This window comes from Notothenia coriiceps, unplaced genomic scaffold (genome assembly GCF_000735185.1).
Source record: "Notothenia coriiceps isolate Sejong01 unplaced genomic scaffold, NC01 NC01_scaffold00029593, whole genome shotgun sequence".
In the NCBI taxonomy this organism is placed as follows: Eukaryota; Metazoa; Chordata; class Actinopteri; order Perciformes; family Nototheniidae; genus Notothenia; species Notothenia coriiceps.
The window spans coordinates 43745-51272 of record NW_011362294.1 but is presented as its reverse complement, the minus strand read 5'-3'; the positions used below and the strand labels follow the sequence as shown (position 1 = coordinate 51272).

Here is a 7528-nt window from a genome sequence, read left to right as displayed (position 1 = left end):
TTTTAGAAACATGTAGATGGTTATACTTTGGTAAAGTATGTAATTGAATCCCAGGTGTATTTTTTCAAGTTAAAGATGAAAGGAAAGTAAAAACCTAATTTCACCGGTTTCATCTCTTAGGGTTTTTTGTTTTGTTTAAATGTTCCTGTATTTAAAATATTCTATTGGTTTTAACATAAAGAACATACAATACCATAAACATCCAATATGCAGAGGGAAAATATCTTATTGAATAGGGATGCAGAGGTGGAAGAAGTACTCAGATTACTTATTATGCAAATTGGTCCATTCCCGAATCATATTATTTATGTTTCTATTTTAATTATTGATTCATTCAAGTGTAATCAAAACTGGCAAAGGGGCAGCTAGTTGTAATCACTTTGTACACTGCAGGGTAGTTTGTGAATTTACTTCAGGTGAAACTCAAGTCTTGTTTAAGTGCTGATTATATTTCACACAATTAATCTAAATCTAAATAGTAACTAAAGGTTCAAAATAAATGTATGGGAGGAAAAGTACATGATTTTCCTCTGAATTCTACTGGACTAGAACAAAGTAGCATAAACTACAAGTATTTCAAAGTGTACTTAAGTACAGTACTTCAGTAAATGTGCTTAGTGACTTCCCACCTCTGCTTTTCGTTTTTTATTGTTTGTTACGTGCGTTTATCAAAACCTGAAGACTGCCATATGAGGAGCGACAAGGGGTTTTATTGTGAAAACACATCCGGAAGTCTGAAACGTAACGCTGTGTGGGTTGAATCTTGAGACACCCATTTCAGGTCCACCCCGCCCCGGCTGCTCGATCAGTTCCTCCCTCTCCTGCAGCCAGATTTGCCAGCCTGGATGCCGGATCACCGCAGATATTCTACCGCAACAGGTAAATCACCAGGAACCAGGAGAGGATAACATGTAGCTCACACTGGACACTACCGCTGTTGACCTTGCTTTTCCCTCACCTTTTCTGGGAAGGTAAGTTGGATGTCCTGCTTTATTAAACACAAAATGTAAAAGGCGAGGCAGTGTAACGTATTGACAATGTGGTTTTAAAATGTAGCCAACATTTGAATTTTAAAGATTGCACACACTAAAATAATCCTGACACATTTATCTAAAGCCTGAGTGATAGCCTTTTGTTTGCATTTTAGATGAAGAAAACACCATATGGGAAGAAAAAAAAGACGTGTCAGACGTTATATTTTTCTCTTAATATGCTCAAATGCATACAGTTTAACAATATCCCATATAATGATAATTAAACATTAAAGGGCAAAAAGGGCTATCTACTGCAAATTGCCTCTCTTGTCAATATTACACATTGCCAGTGACACTATCAAGTGAGTAGCCTATGTGATGTGATGAATGCTTTTTTAGTTTTTTTTTAGTCCAGGATATTACTGGATCTCCCCATAGAGGAGACTTTAAAAGATTTAAAATGTACAGGACTTATCAGATGTTTGCATTGTTTAACATAATTTCAGTTTTCTATTGGTCCATAATGTGATTTGGGCAAGTTTAGCTTATCCATGCTCATTCACTGCAGTATAGACTAATTATAGAGATTGCTTTGTGTGTCCTGCTGCTCTCAGTGAAAACAGAAAGAGGAGGCTTGTCTTTGCTGAAGTGGGCAAAGTCCATTTAAACTGCAGTTCCCGATGACATCTGGCCTTATCCCAGCAGGGACTCTCGCACATCCACCTGCCATGAAACAAAGCATTGCATAACACACACACGCACACACAGACACACACACATACAGATGTAAACACGAACAAACATTATTCACTGTTTTGTTGAAAGTGGCTTGACGACTTTATGGGCCCAGTCTCATGTGACAGCCAAAGTGTTAATTATGCATTATACGTCCAAATCCAGATAGACATGTTGTGCCATAGGTAAGAAGCTGAGGCAAGCCATGCCAGTGAGTGTCTGTTTGAAGTGTTAAGGAAGTAAAGAGGCTTTGGTGAATCACTGCTCCAGCTGACCCATAAATGTATCAAAGGGGATAAATATAATTCTTCTGGTGGAAGCGTCCCCGATTTTCACCTGCAGCACAGCTGAGGAAGGTGTGTGTTTGGCTGTCTGTGTGTTTCTGTGCTCTTGTGAGGCATAAAATACAAACACACACACACACAGGCTTCTTTCTTCGTCAGGCTCAGCTAAGCTTCCTGGGCTGTGTCTGCTAGAACAGGGTCCCCCTCTGTTTGAGGAGTGTGTGTCAGACACACTTGTGCACACACAGGCTGAAGCATTGATACGCACATCCGAGCGGGCCAGTGTGGCGCACACAGGTGTCAATCAGCATGCAGCGCAGCGTCAAAGGTTCTTTGATTCAATTTCTCCCTCAGTGCAGTTTGTCAGCAAACCGCTGGCCCTTCAAGTGACTCATAATGTTCCCCTAATCACAAACTTTCAAAGTGCTACATGTAATATTCGAAACATGAATGTACCATCAATTATAGAGGAAGAAAGATATCTGGGCTTTTGGTACTGCATCGCAAAGGAAGTACTATTTTCAGCCTCATTTAGAATTAACATTATAAAAACAATCAACAAGCGATGAGTTTAAACTGTCAATGTTTAACCATTGAATAGAATGTTGACAAAAATAATCCTAACCCCATGTTGTTTTTTCATTCATTTTGAGATAGTACTCTTGCCATCACATGCATGACCAGATTACCCTGTTGGGGGGCTTGAGGGCAGAAATTTGGTGTGGACCCCTATTGGCAGCCCACCCACAATGTATTGTCACCTTCAAGTTCTCAGTCGCACACAGCAGAGTACCCACGGTACTCCTGTTACTGCGTAGGCAAGGCTGCAGCAATTCTCAGATCATTAAACTTCAGTCTGGGTTCTTGTCATTTATTATTATTAACCAATCCTTCAAATGCATGGAACTTTATTCATGAATAACAGGTTGAAAGGTCCATAAAAAGTCACTGGACCTTGAATCAGGACTATGTTTTTGTAAATAAAAGGATGGTTGAGATTATTCCACCATAAATAATTCCAAGAAACTGTTCCTGTGTCAATAGAGTTATGGAAATGTTCACAGGCCAAGTAACATAAGTCCAAATAAATCAACACATGGATGTGTTTGTTTTTCCAGTTATGAACAAATAGGATGCTTTCGTGCATATTTGTTCAAAAAGGTTTGTTCCGATGTTTGCCAGGAACGGCATGTTTTGAAGCAACTAATATGTGAACAATTGATTTTTAAGGTAGGCCTAAATCAAATAAAAAATGCACTCAGAAGTGCTCTAGTCTAGGATGTGTCCTGTTTGAACAGGGTAGCTTCTCTAATGTAGCCAAAGGCAGATACTATCTTTGTATTTTAAACCTGCATGCACCTCGTTTTCCAATTTAGGAGGTTTATCCAGGATGTGTCCTGTTTGAACAGGGTAGCTTCTCTATTGTAGCCAAAGGCAGATACTATCTTTGTATTTTAAACCTGCATGCACCTCAGGGTACAAAAGTGTTTGTGTATGAGGGTGGATTAGAGTCTGCTAAATACCTTCATACGTTGTGTGTTTACATAAGGGAGTGTAAGGCGTACACATCATTATTTACAGAAAGGTACAACCACAGCTCATGGACCTATTAGAATCATTTTATAAAGTTTGACTAATAATGAATATTCCGGCTTTATCTAGTTGGTCGCTTTAATGTATTACACACAATGAGTTACTACTATAACAAAGCTTCATTTGGGCTCTTTGGAGGTATTTCTTCAGGGGTTATAGTAGGCGGAAATGTCTCTGTCTCAGGATGATGACATTATTGTGTAAAGCTGGTTGCACCAGCTCTAATATTCAAGCTTAGACTCTTTGCAACCTTAATGTTCAATCATAATAGCTTCATGCATCATTTAATTGAAAAAGTGATTACTTATTTTAAGATATACTTTTTTGATACAAATGTAAACAAAGTAACTACCAGGTCTGACTGTTGCACAGTTAACTGAGCTCTCCGACAAAGCTAACATTAGCTTCCTCTCGTTAGCTTTTTTACAAATTACCCATTAAGAGTGAAAGAGATCATAAAGGATATCTTTGGACTAATCTGACCCGAAACTTAATCAAATTTGTTGAGTAAACATTTATTTAAAGTTCACAAAATATCACATTGCATGTTCTAGCTTTGGTTAGCCACACAACATCTATTAATGCTAGCTAGTATTTACTCTGAACTATGGTTGGATAAAGTGTCTGAAATGCCAATTTACAATGCAGTTATAAATAAACATGACTTCTCACACAGTGAACTGTTATTATGATTGAAAACATGTTCACCATAACAACAGTGTGTGTTAGCTTGCACGCATGCACTAGCTAGCCTATCTATACAAGCGTATGCACAGACACACGACACTGTGAGCAGTTCATTGCTCTTAAGTAATTGGCAGTGTTGGCATGTACAGAGAATGATTTATACTACAACAACCAGTCGCCCGCTCTAGGAATTCACACGAAAAGAGTGAAACCAATGATGGAGGAGTATTGTAACCAGAGCAGAAGGAGAGAAAAGGGAAAGCGGATGCGAGTGAGGGATAAATAAAAAATAGGGGAGCTGAAATGGAAAAGATAAAGTGGAGAGTGAGGTTAGGTGAAAAAGAAATACAATGATTTGGGGAAAGCAGCGGAGAGGAGATTGCTTCGAACTGACGGGAATCACAGCTTAGGAGAAACCATGCTTGTTAGCTAGATGGATGGAAGCAGAGGAAATAAAAGGGCAGGTCTGACTGGAGGTGCTAATAGAATCTGAAGAACAGGATTGAAAGAGTTGCTACATCGATGGAATTAGAAACTGCAGCATCAGGAAACTCAGCTTGGGGTTAAAACGGAGGGAAACTACCTCTATAAAGTAGTGAGCATTTTCCATTTAAAGCTGTAGGAAACAGGAATGATCAAAAACATGGGGAGTTTATTGTCGTAGCAATTCTGACTGAAGGCAAAGAAAGGAAATATTCTACTAAAATCCGAACGGACAGGACTCAAAAGACTATATGGAACTCAGAGGAGGCGTTTTATTTGTCAGGGTTGCTGTTGTGAAAAAATAAAACAAAGCCCATACACACAGAGCTCGTTTTCCAATTTAGGAGGTTTACCTGCATGGCCTCATCTGTCCTCTCTACCTCCAGGGACTCTGCCAGAGATCCCACAGAGAAATCTCCTCAGGTGGGCTGGCGACAACAGTGGATGCAGACTGCAGTCAATACACTCATAGTAAATTATTTATTGTGTGGCGTGTGCAGTGCAGATACATTGTGGGCAAGCTCTTCTCATTTTTATTAAAACAAATAATAAATGTTTTTATTCTAATCAGTTCCTTTTAAGTCAAACATTCATATATCACCAATACAAACACAATGTTTGTATTCTTATAGAGAAAAATGTTTGTATTCTTATGAATATTACATACCATTTATTTGTCCGGCAGTGGCTCATTCGGTAGGGGCTTGGACTGTGAGCCGTAGGGTTGCCGGTTCAAGTCCCCGACTTGAATGGAGTGTGGCCTGCTACTTGGAGAGGTCCCAGTTCACCTCCTGCCCTGCTGTGGTGCCCTTGAGCAAGGCACCGGACATCCCCCTTCCCCCCTCACTCCCATTGCTCCCAGGGCGCTGTACAATAGCTGCCCACTGCTCCCAGTACTAAACTCCCGGTACTAGGATGGGTTAAAAGCAGAGAACAAATGTCACTGTGTGTGCTGTGTGCTCTGCATGTGTGACAATTAAAAAGGGTTTCATCCCTCCGATTCTATTCTCTATCTATTCTATGTTCCTGAGATAAATATGACCTATTAATAAGGCAAATATTAATGTTATATTAGTAGAAATGCAAGACAAATCTGTATATTCCTGATAAAAGCTATTTATATGAATCCTACAATAAGTATTTCTATTCCTCATGGGAGCCTAATTTAATGGGGCTTTCCCAGCAAGCCAATCAACAGACATGTTAAAACACATGTCTGTTGAACAGAGATTGTCAAGTGAAAAAGAATAAAGCACTTATTTTTACCAAAATCTATGACCTGAGAGCCTACAGTGATAGATGCTGCTATCCTCTCAGACCACCGTCATGTTTTACCTCCTCTGTACCCCTAAAGTGTCTGTCTTGCCTACTACTCCCTGGTGGCATCTAAAATGTGTAGTTGCGAAGTGAACCCCCTCCTCAGCTACAAAGGCATCAATCCATGCACGTAGCTGTCAGAACGGCAGCGTCTTAAAGACCAGCTGACAACGTGGGCAGTGGACAAACCCTTAATTGTGTGCTCTAACCATGTTAACGAGTAAAGTCTAAGGGGCACAATGGATTAACCGTTATCTCGTTTATCGGATCGGATGTAGCATCACAAAGGCCACCTCTGGAGTATGTCATATTACTAACAACAAAAGATTCTAACCACAACAAATAGATGACGACCCGAACTTCGTCTCGCACATGAAACCCCCAACGTGAAACAATTTACGGCGTTAGTACACCCTTTTACGTAGGCTGATGGTGATGTGTGCGGAAGAGGCTCCCCGTAAAGGGTAATCTCGGGAATGTCCTCGTCGTTATGACAAGAGACTAGTTTCGACACTTTTGTCTCCTAATTTGGTGTGGTGTGTGTGGTGGTGTGTGTGTTGTGGGTGGTGTGGTGGGTGTGGTTGTGTGGTGTGTGGTGTGGTGTGTGTGTGTGGTGTGTTGGTGTGTGTTGTTGTGGTTATAGTGTGTGATACCTCGTTATGACAGGTGTAGGTTCTTTTTCTCTAAAGTAGACAAGCTCCTGCCAGTTGTCTTTTGTCTCCGGTACAAGGGATGCGTTTTTGTAGGTGTTCTTAGGAATGCATAACGTGTGTTACTTTGTTTGTACAAAAAATAGATATAAGTAAAATTAACCTGGGAACCAAGGCCTCAGTCCAAGTTAACGGTAACTGCTTAGAAGTCGACGTGTTGAAGTCCGTCCTGACTGTCTTCCTTACTACTTACAATTGTCACGCGGCTGTGTTTCACGAATATCCTCTCGAGTAGGGTAAGAAGGAAATATATGGAAGTTGAAGTGTAAAGCATGGACTGGTGAGAGGGCTCTATGTGTAAACGAGCGGTGCTTGTGTTCTTATTCACAGGAATGGTCGAGGTACAGACCGTCCACCTGCTCGCGGCCGTCTCTCCACCTCAGAGAAGGTCGAACAGACGAGAGTCTGTAGACGTCTCTTTCTTCTCCCTCTGGCTACACTCACAACTAACTACACACACACACACACACAACACCAGTACCTCGTGCACCGCAACCTCACCCCTTGCGCTGGTTCGCACCCACTCACTCTTTCTCTTTTTTTTAATAATCTTTACGCACGTTTTCTGTTTTCTTTTCTTTATTAGAGTAAGGGACTTACAATTGTTACGTTCCTTTCCGTCCGTGTGACAGTCGATTGTCTCTCCCTACTGTCCTCGCTCCCTCCCTGTCTCTCCTTTATTCCTTCTCCCCTCTCTTAACTGTATTTCTCTCTCCTCTACTCGTCTATTCTCTCCGTTCTCGTC

General features: G+C 40.8%; 1 long non-coding RNA gene across 1 annotated transcript; it reads left to right on the top strand.

Annotated features, from left to right (window-relative positions):
• Positions 1-3272: 3272 nt before the first annotated feature.
• On the top strand, positions 3273-5228 carry LOC104958967 (uncharacterized). Its single transcript, XR_799810.1, has 2 exons — positions 3273-3372; positions 5104-5228. It is a non-coding gene; the product is annotated as an uncharacterized lncRNA (long non-coding RNA).
• The last annotated feature ends 2300 nt before the right edge of the window (positions 5229-7528 follow it).